The following is a 26,124-nucleotide window of genomic DNA, read 5'->3' as shown; positions in this document are numbered from 1 at the left end:
AGCGAGGATGCCAGAGTCCCCCTTTATTATGAACACTATTCCCCCTTGGACACTTTATTATCCCCCTTTATGGACATTTACATTTACTATTATTTCCAATAAATGCCTCTATAAGGCTTGATGCCACACCCACTGTGTCTGTCTCTTCCTCACCCCGCCACACACCTTTAAGATGTTGTGGCATGGGGGGGTGTTGTCATGTGTCGGTCTGCGGGAGAGAGAGCGGTAAGGATCGTCAACTGGGAGGGAGACAAGGGGAGGGAAAAGAGGAGAGGGAAAGAGCGAAGCGGAGCGACAGTGAGAGAGAGAGAGTGGCAAGAGAACTGGTGGCCGCATGACCGGCAGCAATAACTGCATAGTTCTATGAGAGACTTTTAAAAAGACACAAAATACAAACACACACACACATAGTAGCTGCGTGTGGCTCTCTCTCTCCCGAACTGCTGCATCTGGCTCTGCCTTATCCCTCTCCTCGGCTGATTAGCCTGACTGGAGGCTGGCACTTACGGCCGGCCCCGCCCTCCTCCTCAACACAGATGTCAAAAGAGATCTGAAGCGTGTCTCTTTTCCACTTGCGCTCCGCTTTTCAACATTCTTGTCTGAGATCGTGGGTGACGTCATTTAGCCAAGTCTGTGAAACGCCCTTAATTCTCCTTGGCTTGAGCGGGGCGACATTATCAAGAGTCAAAGTACAAGATTTATTGAATGCTTCAACCAGTGATTCAGTATTTACTTTATCTGAGACATCATCAGTAAAATGCGATAAAATTCTGAAAAAAGATTGGCAGTAGATGAGTGAATGGACCGGGAGTGATGTAAAGACAGAGAGGTAGTAGGGAGAGGACAAGTAGAGACAGATTCAAACATTATTAAATAATGTTCAGAGATGTGAATATCTAAGATCTCTAAGTTAGATACAGATATACCATAAGATAACACCAGATCTAATGTATGACCCATGTTGTGGGTAGAACCAGTGACATGTTGAAAATTTAAAGACTCAGTGAGGGAGAGAAATTCATTTACCAGCAGTTTCAATGAACAGCATACGTGGATATTAAAATCCCCAAGAATCAGGAGTCTATCACCGCGTGACACCAGTCCATAGAGAAAGTCCGAAAATTGTTCAATATAGTCCCTATTAAATCTGGGAGATCTGTACACATGTGTACATAAGGCAGGACCCAGGGTTTAAAACTTTAATAGTTGGCCTTCAAACTGGAATACACCCCCCGCTTCAAATCCCTTGCACCAGTCGGAGGGCAACGTCGTGAAAACCAAATGGCCGGTATGTGGTGGTTGTCAGAGGAGTCAGCCAGGAATCTGCCGGGATGTTGGCGTAACCCTCGATGGACATACCGGGGGCGGCATGCAATTACAAGGGCAGCGCAATAGTTGTAAACTCCAGCTGACAGTTGGGCTGAAGAATTCAGACACCGTACTTCCAAGGATGAGTAATATAAACCCATATCAGAAGCAAAATAACAGCATGAGCCTGCAAACAGGCAGGGAGCTCACCACTGAAACTGGCAAGGGCCAGCAGCAAAACTCCAGCAGGCCAGGATGGGCAACAGAAGGCAGAGCATCCTAAATGATCCACCAACACGACCCGAATTCCAGTTCCACGTGCTCTAGCCCCACTGGACATGGACAATGGGCAGGGAATCAGGCGGCCCATTTGAGACTGCACACAATAGTCCTGGTGAAGTAGTTCGGAGAGTACAGCAGTTTGTTTACTCCGATGTAATCCAGGCAGACAAGAGGATGACGTGGAGTTTAAAGCATAGAAAGAATGGTTTGGGTTGGTCGGGTGAAGGTGTAGTGTAGTTTCCAAAAAATAGAAAAGTCAACAGTCCATTATCCATAAAAGAGAATCATTAAACTTGATTTCCTGAGATCACTCCTTTAAAAGGCCAATCAATAAAAGCAACTAGAAACATCAAAAAGAAACCGGAGAGCAGCGGCAGACAGACACACCAGCGTTCACTCAACCGGAAGTTGGGGTCAACCAGTGGTCTTCTATCCTGTTCGTGATGCCAAGAATGTTAGATCAGAGTGATGTTTCTCTCTAAAGCCAAAAGGAAGACAACAAGGGCTTAAAAAGAGTTGCTTTTATTAAAGCTCAAGCAGGCTCCAAATCTTTATACAAAAATCAAGATGAGAAGAGAACTGATCTGCAAAACAACAGCTGTGTCTTATACTCCCCTAACTAGGGAATGACCAAGGTCACACAAAACTTGTGAGATGCGCCTGCTAATCTTCAGGCACACACACACACACACACACACACACAGAAACAGTCAAGACAAGGTCAGTACATAAATATCACATGAAGAAGCTAAAACCTCTTTTACAATTAATAATGATTGAATTAAAATAGAATCAAATGGTTATAGAATAGTTGATAAATTATGTAATAATTATAACAGGAATAAATGCAGTACAATATAAATTAATATTTTCCGGGAGCCGGGCCAAATGAATGGTCACTGCCAATTGCATTATAAATCAGACTCTCAGATTACACATGCTACTTGCACCTTATAGTAAAAAGAAAAATAGAAAACTGATTAATATAAGAAGATCTATCATCTTTCTCTACTGTACCTTTAGTACCTTTCTATAGATGGTCTTTTTTGGGAGGATGTTTTGAGATCTGAAAGTTAGAGAATGTTTACCTTTTACATCAAACTCTATTATTTTAAACTTCAAGGAAATGTAAAATGTTTATATATGACATGACCCTTTAATTAATCTGTGAATTGATTCACTATTAAAATCTCTACAGTATGTGTTGTATCCTGACCTCTTGAGTGTAACATTTTTGGTTAAGGCACTTATCCTCTCAATTGTAGCTGCTAAGTAGTGTGTTAACTGTTATGATAAGCTGCTTTTAATTTGTGGTTAGAGGTAGTTTGATCCCATGTGCTTTATGTACTGGTGTTAAAGACTCCATGGAACCCATAAGGAATGTTGACTGGCACTTCAGCTCTTCCCAGCTCTTCAAAGGTTTTGGCATCTAGGACTAAGAGGAATGTACTCTTGTCCTACAGAGTGAACAGAAAGAGAGAGTTAAGACATAAGACACACTGATAACAGATTTGTTTTTTATATGATTTACTGTGAAGACATCTTAAAATACATGAGAGTCCACCCCTTCCGAGAATTTCTCAATTAACACTGTCCAAGTTCTTGCTTTCATTACAGAATGAGTGATATATATAGTGCTTGAGTGTTTCTATTTAAATTTTATTTTTTGCATGCCTGCATATATAAATTCTAGGCTCTGTTGTACCTCAGTTGGTGTGATGACCACAGACAGGATGACTCCGTCATCCTCTTCCACAGTGTTTGGCATAGGAATGAAGACAGGCTCTGATGGGTAGAGATCAGGCTGGCACCATACCTGTCAATCAATTAAAAAAAACATACATAAAAAAATCTCTAGAGGACAGTAAAAATTTGAATGCTTTCATAATTTACTTCATTCACTCTCATCAAATGAATACTTGACTTGAATGCTTGAATGAATGCTTTATTACTTATAGACAATTAAAGCAATCTGTTGGACAGGTGTTGGCGGTACGGTTCTGTTATGGGCAAACTCTACGCCCATCCATGCAGCCATGCATGGACAGAGCAGGGAGTGCAGCAAATAACTGCAGGGGTACCAAAACAGATCCAGAAGAATTATTACAACATTGTTCCATATTTCTTAACATTCTGAAAGTGCAAAGTGGTACAACCTTTCATTGTATAATAGATTAATTGGACACTTAAAGACTTCAAATTACTGTAAATCAAGTTGATACACAAGAACAAGGCATGCAAGAAAGGAATTCCAATCTGGCAATCGATTGTAGTCTCAGAGCACAGAACGCAAAACAGATGTAGAGAAAAGTGGAACTGAGGATGGAGGAGGGTGTTAAGTGCAGCCTGCATCCATGCAATAGAAAGGTAGCTAGTGGAATAAATACACGGAGGACTTCAATAGGATCACTCTGATATGCCTCTGAATTGTATTGGTAGATGTCATGATCAGCTGCACATCAGCTGATTGCGAGCTTGACTCACGCGACCTGCCAGAATTGACGCTATGCTTGATTCCTCATACTTTTGGGTCATTTTGTTTAAAGCCATTTTGGATACTCTTAAAATAATTTTTAAGTATCGGTCATGATTCCCAGTGCATTTAATCTTACGTTGAACTTTTTGCTCTCCAAATCCATCTTAATTAAGGAGTCACCCACTAAGTTACAGAAGCCACAACCATAGAAGTATCTGTAAGGTCTGGTGTTATATCATGCATATTTAATATGCAGGAACTCCAAGCCACCATAATCTTTCAGGTCATCACCATGGAGATCCTCAAATGTGCAGCACACCTGAGAAAAAGTTCCAGTTATTTAGTCCTAAAAGAGCTGATAACACCTTTCCAACACACAAATGTAGAGTACATTTTGTATCATATACAGTACCACACACCTTTACAATATAAAGCAAGTAAAAATGTTTATGGTAATTAAATTAATACACTAATACACCAAATCTGTGTACTGTAGTATGTGCCAGTGGAACACAACATAATGGTTGGCAAAGATTGTAATAAAAAATAATGCTTAGTCCAGAGCCCCTGAGGCACCTCTGAAAAATGTAACCAGCAAACATCTGAGATACACTACAAGGCCTCATCCTAATGAACAGGTTTTGGCATACAGTGACATTTTATTCATTTGTGCCTCCAACTTTCTGACTACAGTTTGGAGTCTAGCATGACAATACCCCTGTGCACAAAGCTAGGTCTATAAAGCATGTTCCACCGCCTCTCGTTTTCCCCGTTAACTCCGTGATGCGATCCGCTCTGAACAGCTGGAAGCCCAGCAGATGTAACGCGTTGTCCGGAATGGCTTCACTCAGCCAGGTTTCTGTGAAGCACAAGGCAGCAGAGGTTGAAAAGTCCTTGTTTGTGTGGGTGAGGAGATGTAGTTTGTCCGTTTTGTTAGGAAGAGAGCGGAGATTCTCTAAGTGAATACTTGGCAGCGCTGTTCGAAATCCGCGCGACGGAGTTTGACCAGCGCACCGGCTCGTCTCCCTCGCCTGTGTCTCTTGAACAACAAAGCTGCGCCTCCGACTAAAATGTCTAGCAAAACGTCTGAATATTCAAAAACCGGGAAAAGATTGTCTGGTGCATGCTGTCGAATGTTCAGCAGTTCGTCTCTGTTAAAACTTACTGGAAAAAGATTACTAAACACAGGACAAACAAACAAAAACAACAAAAGAACCGAGGAGCTCCACACCGAGGCAGCCATCCGCGGCGCCATCAGATACGAGTTACTCATGTTGTAAGCTGCGCCATCTGGATCATTGTGTGGATGAGCGGTAGCACCATTCACTGCTATGAACTTGCTTCAGTCCACCTACACATAACAATCTTTCTTGAGTTAAACACAACGTCCCATGGTCAAATTGACAGTGACCACAGTTGCTATTATATGAACATAAAGGGTACATGAATAATAATGATTTAGCATAGACTGGCATATTCTTCATACCTTCTGTTTGGACTCCAAAGTCTCTGGGTCCACACTATGCATGAAGTTTGTCTCTGTGCTGACGTAATAGTCACCCTTGTATTTGACAAAGTTGACACTTGCATTATCCGTTGGTTCTAAAATGGAGGGAGGAGAAAGTAGTGTTTGTGCAATATTACATATTGACAACCAAGCTCTTCGAAAATGTGCTCAAAACTTTGGCACAATGCACTTTTAACTGGACAGAGTTTCAAGTTATCTAAATGTCCCAACACTGACAACTACATGCAGCATGGTACAGTGTGTCAAATTCACTGAGTAACACATATTATTAGCAAGTTCTGTGAGAGAATTTATGGAAAAATGCTGCCTCTCTATATTCCTCTGATGTGCATGCGGGTAATTTTTGCCTCTGGACTCCAGCTAAGATATCTTGCCTTTTTTTGTAATGCTGAACATTGTGCAAGAACCAGCAATATAAAGAGGATATGTGTTTTTCATTATTTTTGTTATTGGAAGGGTGGGGGAGTGTTTGAACCTAGACTTCAGTTTGTGACCACATAAAAAGTTACTGTCTGTATTTCTGTGTAGTTCTTAACATTTAGTTTCAAGTCTGAACATATAAACCTCTGTATACAAACATTCCTTCACATGATGTCACAGATTAGTGGGCATTACGAATTGGCACACTTCCACAATACTGTCATTTTAATAAGGACTGGATTTTCTCTCCAGGTTTGTAAACTACACTATTTTTGTAAACATTGATCTTAGAGGTTGTTATGTAACATTTAAAATGTAAAAAAAGGCCTATACAGTGTGTAACTGTAAAATTAATTCTGCTGTAGTGTAATACAATAAAATCCAGGGCCATTCTCAATACTTTAATAGTAGTATACTTTGGTTAATCTTAAGTGAGCGCTTGTGGTGTCAGAGGTATTCTGGTAATTACAGACAAACAAATAGGCTATAATATTTGCTAGGATATATTTAACTTTGTATTTAAGGCATATCGCCTCTTGATATTTTTCAGCCTATTGATGATATTCATTATATAAATCTCGATAATTATGTATTTGCTCTGAAAAGACTTAAATTGGGTGAATGTGTGAAGTACACTTCTACTGACAACACCTGTTGTACTCATGTACTCATGCAAGGCACTGCAGAGGCATGGCTCTTTATGTTTAGTACTCTTTGTGTCAGAAAAGAATAGAAAAAACTTTATAACCTGTTTAAGACAAACATTTGGTGATGTCCGAATTTCCTAAACAGATGTTACTTATTCCTTTAACCATGGTAGTATGCTAGACCACTGGTTCTCAATTGGTGGGTCACAACCAAAACATGGGTTACAGGTCTGTTCTGGCAGGGTTACAGGTAAAAAAAAATAACTGCTAAAAACAAATTATAAAATATATTGTTGGGATAACAAAACAAATACACTTAAGACTTTTTAAAGAGAGGAGAAAATGCTTCCCATATCTTTTGTTGTTCACATCAATAGCTGGACGTCCAATCAAACTTAATATTTTGGCGCAAATTCTGTTATTTAGTAATAACAATATTTAGCCCAGTTTGGGTTCATTTACAAAACTGTTGGTTTTCCTGTCCAGCCTACTTTACGTCATGTTCTATGTAGTTGCAGGCTTTTGCAGTTCACAGTAATATTAATTAATTCCGTGTTTGATTTTAAGGATGTTTTTGTTACTTTTCTAAAAGAAACATTTTTGGTACAGTGATGGGCTGCCATTTGATGTCCAAGGTCAAATCTGGGTCCTAATGCATAATCAGTTGAGAACCACTATGCTAGAATCATTGTGTATATAGAGACCATTTAACAGTAAATGTGAAAGTATGCAGTAAACCTCCATACTATCATTCACACACACACATTCATTACCTCTATATTACATACTTATCATCTCAAATCAAGAAAGAAAATGCTAAAAACTATTCTTGCAGGGGTCAGGCAGCACCAAAGGGCCAAACTCTGACACCATGATGCGGTTCCTCTCACTATTCTGCTTGTATGAGTCACTGCGCAAAAAATGGCTTTTGTAAGTCACTTGGCCATCCTCAATCTGAAAGCGGTGCATCAAGGCCATTCCATCAAACCAGTGGTTAAAGCTGCGGATGTAGAAATATTTAGAAGAGCATATGTGAGCCTGAGGAAACTAACAGAGTTTGCGTAACAATGCAATTATGATCAAGCAAATTACAAATCGAAATTCTGAATAACAACCCTGCCTTACTGTAAATGTTTTCATTGTTAGTCATTACATATGTCATTGGAAAGTTGAGTATTTATTGTATTATTCCTTACATTCCAGTGATGTTCATTCTAGTACAGTCAAATATTAATGATCATAACCATGTCAGGAGAGTAACTACAGGGAGGGCAGGGTGGGCAGCAACAGTTGACCAAAAGGAACCTTAAAAATGACTGCAGGCCCAACGGGTGACAATAAATGACCCAGACTCCCTAAGGAGTGGGTCAGTCAGGTTCTTAACACTGGGACCCGTAAGATCCAAGTTATGACACTGAACCATGTTAACATAAAATTCCCCATACTCACTTCTGATTCCCAAACTCAAACTTTCCCGGACCATTCCGAAGCAGACTCCCACAGATCCAAGTTGGGATGTTGCCTTTTACTGTGGTGAGAATAGGTTCAGGTGTCTCCTCTACCGAACGCACCAAGGGAGCAATGCTTTGCAGGCCATGTACCTCTGTGTAATATGTTCGCTGATCATTAGCAGCTGTTCAAAACCAGACAGAGAAGTGTCATTTAAATGGTATTCTAAATCTTGTACTGTATATACTGGGTTGGCAAGCTGACAAAACAGACACTGTTCATCAAAAGGCTTAGAATAAATGTTACATTTTAAAGGCCAATTGAAGGCTCTGAAATTATTAAATTGCTCATTAAAATGTTATCACTGTTTATATATGGAGGCTCTCAACAATCCAAACTAAAAGGTTAGCGCATGACCAAGCTTTTTGACCTCAGCTTTCACTGAACTGAGTTGCCATGGTAATATATTTGCAGACATCCAGTCCCGCTCTGGTCAAGTCAGCTGAGGGAACCAAGTGAATGACTAAACAAAGTCAACACACACATGACAGCTGCAGAATAAACTGAAGTCATAGGTATTACAAAGAGAACCATTACATTCAGAAATTATGTTCCTATACACTCCAAAATCGCATTTGCCTAAATGTACTGAGATAAACTAATGCTTATTTAGTGAATCAACTACATGAACATATAGAGTCATCTCTTTCAAAAAGAAATTTACAATTCAAATGGAATGAAATTCGGGTATTCATAAGCAAGAGCTGTGGGTGCAAAACTGTAAGTCAGCCGTTTGGTAATACAATCCCTACTCAAAAGCCATTGATCAAAGCACATACAATATTCCCCTCTCTCTCTCTCTCTCTCTCTCTCTCTCTCTCGCTTGAATACACCAGCTGCTTTTAAACACTGGCATGTGTATTCATACACTCAGCTGCACACTCCTGCAATGCAGCCATCTGAATGTAAATGATCACATAGCCTGCACACACCCTATGCAGCAACATACAAAAGAAAATGCAACTCCCCGACATGCATTCATGCAGAACAGCTCTCAAATTCTTACAAGGTGTTTGAAGCTTTATGCAGGACATCCTGTAGAGCGATGTATGGCTGCACCCTTGAACACAACAGAAGATGAGCAAAAGTGATTGTCAAATTGTTGAGAGCAATAAAGACTGTAGCATGCAAAATGTAGGAGACTAACTCGTTTGATCAAAGCTATATCGTCTTGGTTACTGACATAACCTCCGTTCCCTGATGGAGGGAACGAGACGTTGTGTCGATGTAGTGACACTAGGGGTCGCTCTTGAGAGCCCCGAACACCTCTATTCTTTTGAGAAAAGGCCAATGAGAATTGGCAAGTGGAATTTGCATGCCACTCCCCCGGACATACGGGTATAAAAGGAGAAGGAATGCCCACTCTCATTCAGGTTTTGTGCTGAGGAGCCAAAACGAGGTCCAGCCATTTCAGCGGCTAGTACAGCATTGTGGCAAGAGGGACACAATGTCTCATTCCCTCCATCAGGGAACGGAGGTTACGACAGTAACCAAGACGTTCCCCTTCTGTCACTCACTCGACATTGAGTCGATGTAGTGACACTAGGGGTCCCTACAGAAAAACGCCACAACAGGTGAACCATGTCACGTGAACTGCTGATGCAGGTGCAAGCAAGCTGCTGCGTGCGTAATAGCAGGTGCATCAGTCTGCACGTAACCTCCCCCAATACCCCAAAAAGACGCCATGTATTTCCCCACATCCCTGAGAGGAGGAAACGACGTAACTAGCATGGGAGCAGGCCACGCCAGCCACGGCCTTTTCTCTCTATTTTTTCTCTCCACAGAGTATTAGATCAAGTTGGGGCCATCTAACGCTATTATAGGCATCGGGGAATTTGTTCTTTTCCATTCCTATTATTTCAGGGTGAAAAGACCCCGTGGAGACCACATCCTGCCTAAAGGGGAGGTCAACATGTGGCAATACGACACGTGGGCTCACCAGCCGCACATGGAAGGGGCGCGGTGGTATGTCCTGCCTCGAAGGGGAGGAGCTCTACAAACACGGCGGCCAGGGGCAGAGAGGGCCCTGCCCGGGGGAGACATGGGTCTGCTGACAGGGAGACCGTACCGCGGAAAATACATCACAGGGGGTTACCTGAGTAATCGGCACCTGTGGAGCACCTATCCCAGTACAGGGCATATTAGTATCCGTAGTGGGTCTGGCTGCGAACTCCTCCGCCAAATTCGCGAGCCATGGGGCTATGGAGGAAGGACATCCAGGGTCCACAACTTCATGAACTCGACTGGGGGCAAAAGCGCACGCTTTCGCCTAAGGGAAGGGGAAAGGCGTAATACGCAAGAGATACACCCGGCCAGTTGTTCCATATTACCAAACTCTACCTGTTCGTACCTGACAAAACACGGGACGAAACCGGCTCAACCTGGAGATCGTAAAATCTCGCAAAGGTATTGGGTGTAGCCCAGCCCGCTGCTCTGCAGATGTCTGCTAGAGAGGTGCCATGGACCAGTGCCCACGAGGATGCCACACTCCTAGTAGAGTGTGCTCATATTCCCAAAGGGGCGGGCACAGCCTGGGCCTGGTATGCCAGAGCGATGGTATCCACGATCCAGTGGGAAAGCCTCTGTTTGGAGACAGCATTCCCTTTCCGCTGTCCGCCAAAGCAGACAAAGAGCTGCTCAGAGCATCTAAAGCTCTGCGTGCGATCCAAGTAGGTGCGGAAAGCACGCACCGGACACAGCGACGACAGGGTTGGGTCTGCCTCCTCCCAGGGCAGCGCTTGCAGGCTCACCACCTGATCCCTGAAGGGGTTCGTGGGAACCTTGGGCACATAGCCTGGATCACGTGAGAATCTGCCGGACCGAACTCCAGGAAAGTGTCGCTGACAGAAAATGCTTGCAGGTCCCCAACCCTCTTGATGGAGGTGAGCGCAATCAGGAGGGCCATCTTCAAGGAGAGGGTTTTCAACTCGACTGACTCTAGCGGCTCAAAGGGGGCTCCGCAAAGGCCCAGGAGGACTGTGGAGAGATCCTATGAGGGGAAGAGGCGTGGCCTGGGAGGATTCAGCCTCCAGGCGCCTCTGAGGAACCTGATGATCAAGTCGTGCTTCCCTAGGGACTTACCGTCCACTGTGTCGTGGTGGGCCGCTATAGCGGCTACATATACTTTCAAGGAGGAGGGGGACAGCCGCCCCTCCAGCCTCTCCTACAGGAATGAAAGCACTGACCCAACTGCGCATCTCTGGGGGTCTTCAGCTCAGGAAGAACACCAATTCGCGAACAAGCGCCACTTCAGGGCATAAAGCTGCCTCGTAGAGGGATCGTGTCTACCACTGCTGGTGGTAGGCCACTTAGGTCTTCTGCATCCCGTCCAAGGGCCAGACGTGGAGGTTCCAGAGGTCTGGGCGTGGGTGCCAGATGGTGCCCCGTCCTTGTGAAAGAAGGTCTTTCCTCAGGGGAATCTGCTAGGGAGGTGCTGTTGCGAGGAGCGTGAGGTCCGAGAACCAAGTCTGGGTGGGCCAATATGAGGCCACGAGGGCGACTCGTTCCTCATCCTCCCTGACCTTGCACAGGGTCTGTGCAAGTAGGCTCACTGGGGGGAACGCATATTTGCGCCGCCCCCGGGGCCAGCTGTGTGCCAGTGTCCTGTGCCAGTGTCTTGAGGGGGGCTCCCGTCAGGGAATACCAGAGCAGGCAGTGGGAGGATTCCCGGGAAGCAAACAGGTCTACCTGTGCTTTGCCGAATCGACTCCAAATCAGCTTGACTACCTGGGGTGGAGTTTCCACTCTCCGCTGAGCGTTGCCTGCCGCGACAGCGCATCCGCTGTAGCGTTGAGGCTGCCTGGGATGTGAGTGGTCCGCAGTGACCTCAGCCGCCGCTGACTCCAAAGGAGGAGATGGCGGGTGAGTTGCGATATGCGAGGAGAGCGTACGCCAGATTTGGGAGCAAGTCACACGTTCAAGTCACAAGCAAGTCTCAAGTCTTAACCATCAAGTCTCGAGTCAAGTCTCAAGTGCAGTGCAGACAAATCAAGCAAGTCAAGTCAAGTCAGTGACTCACCTCAAGCAAGTCGAGTCTGATGAGTTTCAAGTCAAGTCAAGCCACAGTACTAAAATAAATAGAGGTTAATTTTTGAAATAAATATTTATTTTTGCTCTGAAAAGATGAACTTATACACATATCTCTACATTCATTTTTTTCTATAAATTGTATATAGTAAATTGCATTAATGAACATGCACGTATTTTTATCGTGGGCACTTAAAAATACTGTGAATACTTCTAGATACCTTATTATCCGAATTGTTTGGATTTTTTGAATTAACCGGTTAAAATGTATAACACGGCGTGTATGCTGTGTAAAAATGCGGTAAGATTTTCACATTGATCTAACAAAAACGGCAGACGGGCTGAATGAATATGCTAATTCGCTCTCTGATAGTAGGTGGCGCTTATGGAACAGCAGAAAAATAGCTGTTACCATGGTAACGCCTGTACACAAAGCAGCCCTGCGCTTATAAACGCTACTTTATTAGGCATTATACGGACGAAAGATGAAAAGAAAATGCCATCGAAACTTTTCTGAAGACAGTCAGTTCCCTTCAGAGATACATTTATATAAAATAGTCATAAAGGTATTGCATTCAAGGGCTTTATCTAAAGTCTTCAGATGTTCTTAATCAGTATGAGGGCACTTGGAACTCGTCACGAGACATTCTGTATATTTTATACTACTTGTCATGTTTTAAATAAAGTGTTGTGACTGCAGATCTGCCTGTCATGTTTTTATATTACCAACAAATGGTTATGGTATATTGTTGACTGTTGAGAGGGTTTAGAAAAGGCACACATATTTAGAGGCAATGTTGGGTAATTTCAAACTTGTTGCGCTACAAAACAGATTAATCGCGAATCATTTTAATTGACTGACAACCCTCAAACATGTAAAACAGTAATTGTACATATTAATCTTTCTGGATAATGAAATGATAACGAAATGATTTACTTACCTTTCCTAGTGGTCTGATTCGAGGTTGTGGTGGTTGTATCGGATATTTTTGCGTCGGTCTGGCAAATCTTTTTTATTCACACGGTCCAATTCAAAATCTTTATATCCAAAGGAGATTATTTTGGGAACTCAACAATCATCTGTCATTTTGGCGCGTTGTGAGCGCAGCGTTAACTGCACAGATGCAGATCAGTGGTGCTGGCCAGCTTACAATTTTGCATATGAATTAATTGATGTCGCAATATTTTTTTAAACACATTTCATTACTGTTTATAATAAGTTATTGAACGAGTCATGCAGTTCAAGTCAAGTCAAGTCCCGAGTCGCTGGTTCTCAAGTCAAAGTCAAGTCATTTTCTTCATGACTTGCTTCTTCAAGCAAGTCACAAGTCCTTAAATTTGCGACTCGAGTCAGACTCAAGTCAAGTCATGTAACTCGAGTCCCCCACCTCTGGTGTACGCCACCTTGGCGATTTATGTATGCTACTGTCGCTGTGTTGTCCGACCGGACGAACACATGCTTGCCCCAGATCAACGGCAATAGCCTCCACAAGGCAAGCAATACAGCCAGCAACTCTAGGCAGTTGATGTGCCAACCCAGTCGCGGTCCTGTCCAGGAACCAGCGACTGCATGCCCATTGCACACGGCGCCCCAGCCCAACTTGGAGGCGTCTGTGGTGACCACGACTTGTCTGGACACCTGCTGTAGGGGAACTCCTGCTCACAAAAACATGAGGTCTGTCTAAGGGCTGAATAAATGGCGGCAGAGCGGCGTGATAGCTACGCGATGTGCGCCGTGGCGCCATGCCCATCTCGGGACTCGAGTCTGAAGCCAGTGCTGAAGCGGTCTCATATGCATCAACCTGAGCGGCGTGACCGCCGCCGAGGAAGCCATATGACCCAGGAGCCTCTGAAAGTGTTTCAGTGGAACCATTGTCCTCCACCTGAATGACTTCAGGCAGTTCAGCACCGACTGCGCACGCTCGCTTGTGAGGCATGCTATCATTGAGACCGAGTCTAACTCCATGCCGAGAAAAGAGATGCTCTGAACCGGGGAGAGCTTGCTCTTTGCCCAGTTGACCCGAAGCCCTAGATGGCTGAGGTACCTGAGCACCATGTCCCTGTGTGCGCACAGCAACTCTCGAGAGTGTGCTAGAATCAGCCGGTCGTCGAGGTAGTTGAGTATGCGGATGCCCACTTCCCTTAACGGGGCATGAGCTACCTCTGCGACTTTCGTGAAGACGCGAGGGGACAGGGAGAGGCCGAAGGGGAGGACCTTGTACTGATATGCCCGGCCGTCGAATGCAAACCATAGGAAGGGTCTGTGTCAAGGTAAAACCGAGACGTGAATGTACGCATCCTTCAGGTCTACCGCCGTGAACCAATCTTGATGCCGGATGCACGTCAAAATGTGTTTCTGCATTAACATCTTGAACGGGAGTCTGTGTAAGGCCTGGTTCAGAACTCGCGGTCCAAGATTGGCCGCAATCCACCGCCTTTCTTTGGTACGATGACGTAAGGGCTGTAGAACCCTTCCCCCATTTCGGCTGGAGGGACAGGCTCTATCGCACCCTTGCACAGCGGATTGGGTCCAGTGCCACCGACCTGCATCACTGAATGAAGCGGTCCAGCTGGCTGAGGACCATATGGCAGCGTATTCAGGGGCCGGCGAGCCCTCTTCTTCTCTCTCTCTACTCCAGTGGTCTGGATTGCCATTTTATCCCTCTCCAGCTCTCACTGCAACACAAAACAGCTGTTAGAGATCATTTCCCACTGGTGTCAATCCTTACCACTCTTCCTCTCCCAGCAATGCTCTCCACAGACGTTGCTTGGCCACGCCCACATCACCACACATGTATACAAAAATTCCCAAGAATTTGTCTTTGTCCTTCACTTTCTGTTCAATCCTGCTATGTTGTGACATTTCCCCCTTTAAAAATAATGGTTTAGAGATGGGTTAAATATACACCGGCGACCAAAAGTTTGGAATAATGTACAGATTTTGCTCTTATGGAAAGAAATTGGTACTTTTATTCATCTAAGTGGCATTCAGCTGATCACAATGTATAGTCAGGACATTAATAACGTGAAAAAATTACTATTACAATTTGAAAAAAAAATTAAACTACTTCAAAAGGTTCTCATCAAAAAATCCTTCAAGTGCGGCAATGACAGCTTTGCAGATCCTTGGCATTCTAGCTGTCAGTTTGTCCAGATACTCAGGTGACATTTCACCCCATGCTTCCTGTAGCACTTGCCATGGATGTGGCTGTCTTGTCGGGCACTTGTCACGTACCTTACAGTCTACCTGATCCCACAAAAGCTCAATGGGGTTAAGATCCATTTCTATCTTTTCCAGTTTCTGTTGTCCAATGTCTGTTTCTTTGTTTCAAAAGTGGCTTTTTCTTTGCAGTTTTTCCCATAAGGCCTGCACCCCTGAGTCTTCTCTAACTGGTGTTGAGTGGGTAGAATTCAACATGTGAGGCGTCTATTTCTCAAACTAGAGACTCTGATGTACTTATCCTCTTGTTTAGTTGTACATCTGGCCTTCTACATCTCTTTCTGTCCTTGTTAGAGCCAGTTGTCCTTTGTCTTTGAAGACTGTAGTGTAGAATACTATGATTGAATGAGTCAATGTGAGCCCACTTTTAAACTTTTCCATAACAAATTTATTCGCTCCACTTTAAGAAAAACAATGTGTTTAATAGGTTTTACCCCAAATGCTATCCTTTCACTTATTGGAGAGTTATTGAAAAATGTTTGATTTAACGACCTTAAACAAAAATGAAAATTATAAATACATATTTTGTCTTAAAAGAAATGTTAATTTCAGGGATTTTCATCAGCTAAATAAATTTGTAACATTTAAAAAAATATAAAAAATTAGATCAAATTGCCTCAAATTCAACCTTTAGACATTTAAAGATCTCATGGATCAGGAAATTTTTGCAGTGCATAGTGACACACACGTGTTTAGGAAAGTATTGTGGTAGTTTTGTTGCTATTTAGTGTTTTGGGAGAAAATAAAATCAATGGAGGCTTTTACCCTGTGGGGCCTTTAGCCACATTGTACCCTATATGTAAGGTGTGCATTTAAGAAATATTTATATTACATGAAATCATGTTTAATACCAAAACAACTTAATAAATTGATCAACATATTATACTACCTTATTTTAAGAGAATTATAATTATAATAATGTTTTCTTTGCAGTAAGCGATGTTGGAAGATGCTATTAGCAGCCACTTGTATAGAGTCATTTTTTTGCATTTCACTAACAGTTAATGTTTGGATTTGGCTTTTGGAAACTGATCCTATACCAGCAGTTTTGGGCCGCTTTATCCCAGAGCAGAAAGCAAGAAACGGTGTATTGAGTGAGATAATTCCATTACAATTTCTCTATGCGCGAGCGGAGATCTTAACCAATCGAATGCTGTAGGCTGGAGGCATGAAAGCAGAATGCTGCACCTGCAAATTAGGACATGCTCATTTTACACGTTTATTAGATTTGATGCAGGAATTTTGTCTGTCTGTTCGCCCGATATTCAAAGAAACCTGCTTTGCCAATATACAGTATTATTAGGCTTACTTACATATTCAATTGAAGGTGCTCTAACGTTTGTTTGAGGGTGCTTAGCACCCTCAAGCACCACCGTAGAACCGGGCCTGAGTTCAATGAGTAGTCATTATTTATGCTTACTCAAAATGGCCTCGTCAAGTTCAATATTTGCACTCTGTTATGGGAACAAGTCATAGTGATATATATATATATATATATTTCGTTTTTTTTTTTTTTACAGAAATATACAAATATTGTTCTTGGCACAAAGCACAAGAATATGGATTAATAAATAATGTGGTGCAATGGTATTTGTTAGCTGCTGTAAGGCTTTTATTAGCCATCTGACCTGCATACTTTCCTACCTCACATTGTCCAACCCAAAACATTTTGAATGTAAATATACTTTTGAAATAAAGAAAATATGATATTGATGAATGGTAATTGTTTGGGGGTTGTAAAACACCTTCTACTGGGATAAACAATGTCAGGCAGTGAATAATAATATAATAGTATAATAAAATGGGCATCTCATTAATCTATCCCTCACTAATCTATATTTGCTGCTTTGCATTATCAGACTGCATACACAATACATCCAAATCTATTGTTCTGCATAAAACTACTAGAAAGTTCTTATAGTGCTTATATTGTCTTTTATATGGTTATTCCTCAGAAGTATGCTGTAAGCTGTTGTCAGCGGACACCGTCATTGCCATTTTCCTTATAGCATGTCATATCATGACTCTGGAAGAACTAGGCAACACTTCACACTTGTCCAGGGTCACTGTAATAAGATGAATGACAAGTTATTTTTAGACTAGAGGTTTATCATTTTTATTTTAAGACAATAATGGCATGTTTTGAAATATTTAAAACACAACAAAAATTGTGTTATGCCGTGCAGTGGATCATTTCAAAATAAGATTAAAATTAATTAACTTAAAATCGAATACCTAATAAACTAATAAATTCACTTGACAAATCTCATAAACCGAACATATTACTGTGTTCTAACTACATACAGTTTAGCAACTTGGCTGCTTCTGTTGACGACGCAATACATAATATATATACTTGGACATTTTGTGATTCTAAAAAAAAAAAAAAGTGACTGACTAAATTTTCCACTAATGGAAAAATTTACAAATACTTTCACCTCTAGTGATTCACATTTTATCTGTCATGTACACATTACTAATGAAGGTGTGTGGTATCAGTATTTACCCTTTATTTATAAGCTTACATTTTGTAAATGTTGAGTTAAGGTCCCATTCATGTATTACATAGGTGCTCTAATCACATTAAAATCAAGCTGGTATGTTTTTCTTTCTCTTTTTTTTTTTTTTTTTCACTTTATAAAACGAACTTGCTGTGAAACATGCAATCTGCAAGGGGTGCAATATTTAAGTCTCAGTTACTGGTGCAAAATAAAAAAGGTTAAGTCAAATAAATAAGTCATATTGAAATATTTAATAGATCCTATGATGCATTGCATTGTTAAATCACTGTTGATTCCCACTGTTAATGAAAAGTATATGAAAATCCAAAGGTTTAGTATCACATCAAATTGCTAAATGATTTTACATTAATTTGAGATTATGACTGACCATAAATATACTATGCAACAAGAAAAAATTAAAGCAGTAATGGGTCTTTATGGTTTATTCAGTTTGTACCCCAAAAGTACAATTACCAGTGTAATTGCTTTTTATACAGTCTTAATGTTTGACAATACTGTGTCATGCTTAAGGAAACAAACATAACAAATGTAGTCAAGTAAATATTTAAGCATATTGTAAACACAAATGTGACCAGCACAGACACTGTGACTGACACTGCGAATAAAACTGAAACACTGACCTCTGCTGGATACTGACACTAACTGTGGAATTAAATACTAAGTACAAAAACATAAATTAGGTATTGAGTGAAGTTTCAGTAAAAAAAAAAATAAAAAAAAGGCAAATTATTAACCAGTTACAGGTCATCAACAGAGCAATGTGAAATAAAGGGGAAAATTCTTAACTTAGCCAACATAGTCACAACTCAAATTTTTCTATGAAATATCAATAAGACAAATAATATTAACATGGAACAATAAATAATACATATGACACTTATGTTGTCTTCTGTAAAGCTAAAGGAATGGTGCAAAAAACTGGGAAAAGAGGCTTAAATAGTGACAAATCCTTAACACTACTCTCCTTAAAAAAAAAAAAAAAACGTATTCTTATACCTTATATTCCTATTTGCCACAGCATGGTAAGTGCCTTGCAGATGCCAACATCACGGTAATTAAAATAGCAGAGACCAAAGAATGTGTCCGTGGAAATTTGGCATCACCATGGACATAGTCAGTAAGGACTTGACCAATCCCCCAGCAGGACAAGAAAAACACAATGAAGAGATAAGCAGGAATGAACATTAAAATACACTACAAATAGTGCATATGGGCTGAGAATTTAAAAACAATTACTTTGCTAAACATAAATGCTGTAAGAGCCAAATAGCAAAATTTTCCAACATAAGGCTGATTCTTTACTCATTAACTTGTCGACTATGTAAACTATGTAAACAAACAAATAGTTTGCATAGCTTAAGTATTGTGCTGACAGCAATCTACCCTGCACACTCTTAAAGATAGTAATAAAAATGTAAGCAGAACATTCTGAAAGAGGTAGTACCCAACTAGCCAAGTTAAAGTAGATTATATTTTTCTCTGCACTGTACTCCAATTCCTTAATACATTGCATAACTGCACAGATGACTAAGGTATGTAAGTGTAATCCACATTCAATAAAACAGAACATGCAGTAAGGATAAAGCTTTGCTCTTGATGTAAGTGCAAGTGCGTGAGTGAAGTGCACAAGCTCTCACCAGTGTCCATGTAACATGAGAGCTGTAGCAATAGAGTAGTCCACTACCACACCAGGGTACAGGTATGCTGCTGGAGCCATGCCTAACAGAAATATACTCAATACCCATTCACCTGTCTAATGCTTGGATGCTGCCCTGGAACCTGTAACAGCTTTAGAGGGAGATACAGTAAATAGAAACATTTTATACAAATATAATTATGCTAGTATACAATGGTGTAAACAAAGAAGCCTATATCGCTAGTCCTATATCGGCATAACCTGAAAGGCTGCTCAGCAAGGAAGAAGCCACTGCTCCAAAACCCCCATAAAAAAGCCAGACTACAGTTTGCAATTGCACATGGGGACAAATATCTTACTTTTTGGAGAAATGTCCTCTGGTCTGATGAAACAAAAATTGAACTGTTTGGCCATAATGACCATTGTTATGTTTGGAGGAAAAAGGGTGAGGCTTTCAAGCCGAAGAACACCATCCCAACCGTGAAGCATGGGGGTGGCAGCATCATGTTGTGGGGGTGCTTTGCTGCAGGAGGGATTGGTGCACTCCCAAAATAGATGGCATCATGAGGAAGGAAAATTATGTGGATATATTGAAGCAACATCTCAAGACATCAGCCAGGAAGTTAATGCTCAGTCACAAATGGGTCTTCCAAATGGACAGTGACCCCAAACATACCTACAAAGTTGTGTCAAAATGGCTTAAGGACAACAAAGGCAAGGTACTGGAGTGGCCATCACAAAGCCCTGACCTCAATCTGATAGAAAATGTGTGGGCAGAACTGAAAAAGCATGTGTGAGCAAGGAGGCCTACAAACCTGACTCAGTTACACCAGTCTGGAGGAATGGGGCAAAATTCCAGCAACTTATTGTGAGAAGCTTGTGGAAGGCTACCCAAAACGTTTGACCCACGTTAAACAATTTAAAGGCAATGCTACCAAATACTAACAAAGTATATGTAAACTTCTGACCCACTGCGAATGTGATGAAAGAAATAAAAGCTGAAATAAAACCTTCTTTATACTATTATTCTGACATTTCACATTAAAGTAAAATTAAAAAATTCACTTTTAAATTAAAGTGGTGATCCTAACTAACCTAGGTAATGTTTTCTACGATTAAATGTCAGGAATTGTGAAAGTGAGTTTAAATGTATTTGGCTAAGGTGTATATAAACTTTTAACTTCAACTGTATATATCAGTGGCACATTCATGCCTTTACAATAGGTGGCGCTAATCAACAAGCAATTTTACCCCAGTACGGTAGGTGGTGCAAAGCACCTTTCAGCTGGTCTGCCCTCTGCCTATGATGGATGAGAAGAAGAGGTACTTGACAAGCAGATCGGAAAAAGAAAACATCTCGGTTACGTATGTAACCTCGGTTCCCTGAGACGAAGGGAACGAGACATTGCGTCAGGAAGCTAACACTATGGGGAGTGTCCTTCTATACGACCTAGTTGAAACCATTCTACAATAATGGTAATTCTAAAATTGGCTATGGTGTTTAAGCCCTGCCCTTTTAGGTGCAAAGCTGTCTGGTATAAAAGCGGGTGCAAAAACACCATTCCTCAGAATTTTCTGACTGAGGGACAAGAGTGCATCGCTCGCACCTCAAAGAACTCTGAGTATGTAGTGCGGCCAGCTTATGCAATGTCTCGTTCCCTTCGTCTCAGGGAACCAAGATTACATACGTAACCGAGACGTTCCCTTATGACTCCGTACACTTGATATTGCATCAGGAAGCTGAGTCCCATCACGCCGCACTCCATGACATAACATTCCAGAGAGGAAACATGACACCGCAGTCCCGCGGGATGGTGACCGACATGAGTATGCCGCAAGTGAATGACCCTCATGGTGGGCCAGGAGGGGAACACTCAGAATGGATATATGAAATATAGAATAAACCCCTTCACGAACCCAGTCGGGAAGGACGTTTATTTGTAATGAAAGTGCCTGTGACTTTTAGAAAATACAATGGTCTGAATACAGCTGGTTGTGTAAAAAGTCAGGGAGCCCGTATTTAAAAAGAGGGGCATAATTATATGTTTGGCCAATGAAATAGCAAGCATTCTAGACAGAGATGACTTGCTATGGACCATCCTGCTGCAAAACATATGTCTTGTAAGGATACACCGTTTGTCCATGCCCATGAAGAGGCAACGCCTCTAGCTGAGTGTACTTTAACATTAATTGGGCAATTTGCACCCTGCGACTAGTAAGCCAGTGCGATCGCATCAATGATCCAGTGAGAAAGTCTTTGCTTGGAGTTCATAGCACACAAAGAGCTGGTCAGACAGTCTGAATTGGCGGGTGTGCTCAATGTATGTGTGTAGCGCTTGCAAAGGGCATAACAAATGCAAGGACTGTTGCTGATCCGAATTAAATGGAAAAGGGGAAAAGGTTTGAAGGTGAATCACCTACGCTCTGAAGGGTGTGGTTAGAACCTTAGGCACATAGCCTTTTCTGGGTTTGACAGTGGTTTTTTGAAAGACCCGGACCAAACTCCAGACATGAATTGTCAACTGACAGTGCTTGCAAATCACCGACCCATTTTGCTGAGGTCAAAGCCAGCAGTAAAGCGGTCTTAAGAAAAAGCACACACAGTTCAACATAGTCCAGAGGCTTGAAGGGAGGCCCCACGAGCACTTTTAGGACCAAAGTAGGTCCCAAGTCGGGACTGTAGCCTGGCGAGGGGGAAATAGCCACCCCGCCCCCTTAAGGAATTATGATTAAATAATTTTGCCTATAGAGGTGCCGACTTCAGGTAGGTGCAAAGCGCCAGTGAAGCGAGGTGGCCGGCATACAAACTGAATCGTATGACCGTGCTCAATCATTTTAAACACCCAGTTCTGACATGCCTGTGAGGACTTGCCATGTATTCGCGCAGTGGGACAGCAGGTTTATTCATCTGAAACAACCTCTATCGCGTTCTTTGCGAGAAGTTTGTGTATGTCGGTTTATAACACCGACACGTGTCCGGATGGAACCATGGAAGACAGAACACCGTTGAAACGGGGCAGCCAACATGCAAATTGGATCATATAACCACGTTGGATCGTTTTTAGCACCCAGTTGGAAATGCCCATAAGGGCTCACCACATGTCCGCGTAAAAGGACAGAGGGAAATTTGGTTTATTCATTGTATGACTTTGAAGTGGGAAAGCTCTTTATTGAAAAAGTGTGAGCATCTCGTGCATGTGCAACTAGCGCTGTACTCATTTTTGCATTCTTTATTACATGTGATTGAATGTAAGTCACAAAAACAACAACATTTTGAACAACAATATTCCTTTCCCAACAAAGAGCAGTGGGGAAGAGGGGAACAGCATTGTGTGTCAGGAGCGCTTTTGCTCGAGGGGGGGTTTTTCCCTTTGGTGCGGGGCTTGCGCTGAGGCGGTTGCCTTTGTATGGGCCACAGCTTGCGTAGCTTTACCGGTGGTGACATTTCACTGCTGAGGCAGCAGGTGTGGGATTTTCAGCTGGGCGCTGGCCTGAGACAGAGCAGGAGTGAGCCGGTTGTGATGAAGGACTGCTCCATTTTGACATAAATGTCTCGTAGCCTGTGAGTGTTGCTGAATCGTGATGTAACACTCAGCAAATCTATCCACAGAGCTGCCGAAAAGGCCGGCTGGAGACATTGGAGCATCAAATAGAGCTGCTTTTTCCACGTCACGCATTTCAGTGAGGGTCAGCCAGATGTGACGATCCAAAACCACCAGGTTGCTCACTGACTTGCCAATGGCCTGTGCTGCGACTTTCGTGGCTCGCAGTGCTAAGTCCGTAGTGGTGCAGAGCTCTCTGAATGTCTCTGGATCATAGCCTTGCTCGTCCATTTGCTTGAGGAGCTTAGCTTGGAAAACTTGGGGTATCGGCATCGCGTGGAGTGCTGAACAAGCTTGGCCCACCACTGAGTATGCTTTTACAACCAGTGCGGACATCAGTCGACACAGCTTGGAAGGATGAACAGGGCGTGATTTCCACAGAGATGTGCCACTACTGCCTCTTCCACAGGGGGTTGTTGAGCATAACCTGTCTTCCCCGTGGTCCACTTTAGTGAGGAGAGTGGAATTGCTGTGCGAACGATCTGAATAGGGTGCGCGCCAGGATTTTGTCAGTTAGTTATGAACTTCCGGGAAGAACGGGGCAGATCTGCAGAACGCGATCACTTAACTGCGTCCGAACTGCAAGAATGATTCATCAAGGCGAGTTTTTTCAAGTTCCTCTGGAGGAGACCACTCAAGACCGAGCTTTTCGACCGCCCCTGAAAGGACATGAAGCATCTCCTTGTCAGGGGCGCGTGCACGCTCCTCGCCCTTGCTGGGGGTAGGAGCGACAACGTCCTCCATTGACTACTCGCCAGATGCAGCGAGAGACATAACATCATCCCCAGCATCAGAACCGCTGAACGTGACGAGGTCGTGTGCTCCTGCAGTGGGCCGAAGCTCGTCACGCACATACTGTATTGGCATAGAGGAGGGTGGGAGGGCGAGGGAGGCTAAATCGTCCCTCAGAGCGAGGGCGATTCGCGAGTGAAGCGTCTTGAGACTCATGTCCTCACAGTGAGGGCAGTCTGTCTCTGCGTGGGTGTGGTTCAGACAGTGAATGCAGCTCTCATGCTGATCTGACGGCGGGATGTGTACCTCACATAAAGAACACTTATAGAACGACATCTTTAAAAAGACGCAAACACGTAAGCAGCTCTTTTAGTTTTATATACAGTACTGTGCAAAGGTTTTAGGCACTTGTGAAAAATGTTGCATAGTGAGGATGTCTCAAAAATAATGCCATAAAGAGTTTTCATTTATCAATTAACATCATACAAATCCAGTAAACATAAAAAAGCTAAATCAATATTTGGTGCGGCCACCTTTGCCTTTAAAACAGCCCCAATTCTCCTAGGTACACCTGGACACAGTTTTTCTTGGTTGTTGGCAGATAGGATGTACCAAGCTTCTTGGAGAATTCACCACAGTTCTTCGATCTATTTAGGCTGTCTCAATTGCTTGAACTAAATCTCTTCATGTAATCCCAGACTGACTCAACGTTCAGTGGGGGGCACTGTGGGAGCAATGTCATCTCTTGCAGAGCGCCCTGTTCTTCTATTCTAATCTTTTCTATTTGCAAAAGTAATGTTTGGGAGTCTAAAATGTATTTTTCCTATTGACACACTAAAGCTGAACATATAAATAATCATCTTATGACAAATGTGTTTGTGAAACACTTAAAGTTCCTAAAATTTTGCACTGCACTGTACTGGCGAGGTGGAGTAAATGTTTGCCGGAACACTGCAGGGGAGCGGAGAGTCTCATGCATGTCGACGGCGAAATAGTAGAAGGCTTCTAGACGAGAGATGATTTGCTGTCTTGAAGGAAGAAAATTCAGAGGAATGGTGTTTGCGCACCCGCTTTTATACCGGACAGCTTTGCACCTAAATGGGCGGGGCTTAAACACCATAGCCAATTTTAGAATTGCCGTTATTGTAGAAAGTTTTCAACTAGGTCGTATAGAATGACACTCCCCATAGCATCAGCTTCCTGATGCAATGTCAAGTGTACCAAGTCGTAAGGGAACTGATTTCTCTACAAGCTGCTGCTGTTATGAAGAGTTTGTTGTTGATTTGCTCAACGAGATAGAAAACATTCGAGACACTTCACAAACTATTTCAGTTCACCTTATGGATGAGTTGACTGTCAGTATTATCATGTGTACACAGTCTGAGGAGTGATTACAAAAATCGAGTGTAAAAAATAATATTAATGGTTAAAACATGTTATCATTTGAAATGAGTTATTATATGCCGCTGCCACGCATAGATGTTAAGTTTTTTTTTGTCACTGCGTAATGAACACTTATAATAATTGTTGTAACAGATGCTGTCAATTTAGACTACTGATTGTATCTTATTGCATGTGTATCTAAATAAATTTTCTCAAAACATATTACTAATTAACAAGTTACTCTAAAAAAAAGTAATTAATTACTAACTACTAATTACATCTACTGTGTAATTAGATTACTGTACTAATTACTCTGTCTGAAAAGTAACTGCATTACTTATTAATAATTACTTTCTAAAAACCTTTATCAACCTCAACCCAACATATTACACCCAACACTGCTAATTAAATGTGACTGCATTTAAACAGCCAAAGAGTCTATAAAATGCAAAAAACCCAATAAAACCATCTACAGTCTGACCCATTATTAGATACTAATACATGCCAACAACAGCTGTTAATGACTATTAACAATTGCACAGAAATAACGATTTTGAGGAGACAAAACCACGACAAAACCATGTTTCTGGTATACAAAGGCATTTTGATACAAAGACAGTGCACTGCAAGTCACAGCATTAATTTTATTAATATTTGGCGAATAAAAACACTTAAGATCCAGTTGTTTATATATATAAAAAGGTGATACAAAGGCAAATATGCTGCGATATATATTAGAGATAGGCCTGTAAGAGAACTGATGTAAGATTAAAGCAAAGGAATACAGAAATATATGAAGACAATCCAAGTAAGATCAGAGAGCTTTTTAAAGG

The 26,124-nt window shown here is 42.1% G+C and overlaps 1 pseudogene; it reads right to left on the bottom strand.

The window, feature by feature from the left end:
- Positions 1-1,839: 1,839 nt before the first annotated feature.
- Positions 1,840-24,124, bottom strand: LOC127439753 (carotenoid-cleaving dioxygenase, mitochondrial-like; annotated as a pseudogene).
- Positions 24,125-26,124: the final 2,000 nt, after the last annotated feature.

The sequence above is a fragment of the Myxocyprinus asiaticus genome, chromosome 4, assembly GCF_019703515.2.
Source record: "Myxocyprinus asiaticus isolate MX2 ecotype Aquarium Trade chromosome 4, UBuf_Myxa_2, whole genome shotgun sequence".
NCBI classification, from domain to species: domain Eukaryota; kingdom Metazoa; phylum Chordata; class Actinopteri; order Cypriniformes; family Catostomidae; genus Myxocyprinus; species Myxocyprinus asiaticus.
Note: the sequence above shows the minus strand (reverse complement) of the source record. Positions and strands in the feature narration are given on the sequence as shown.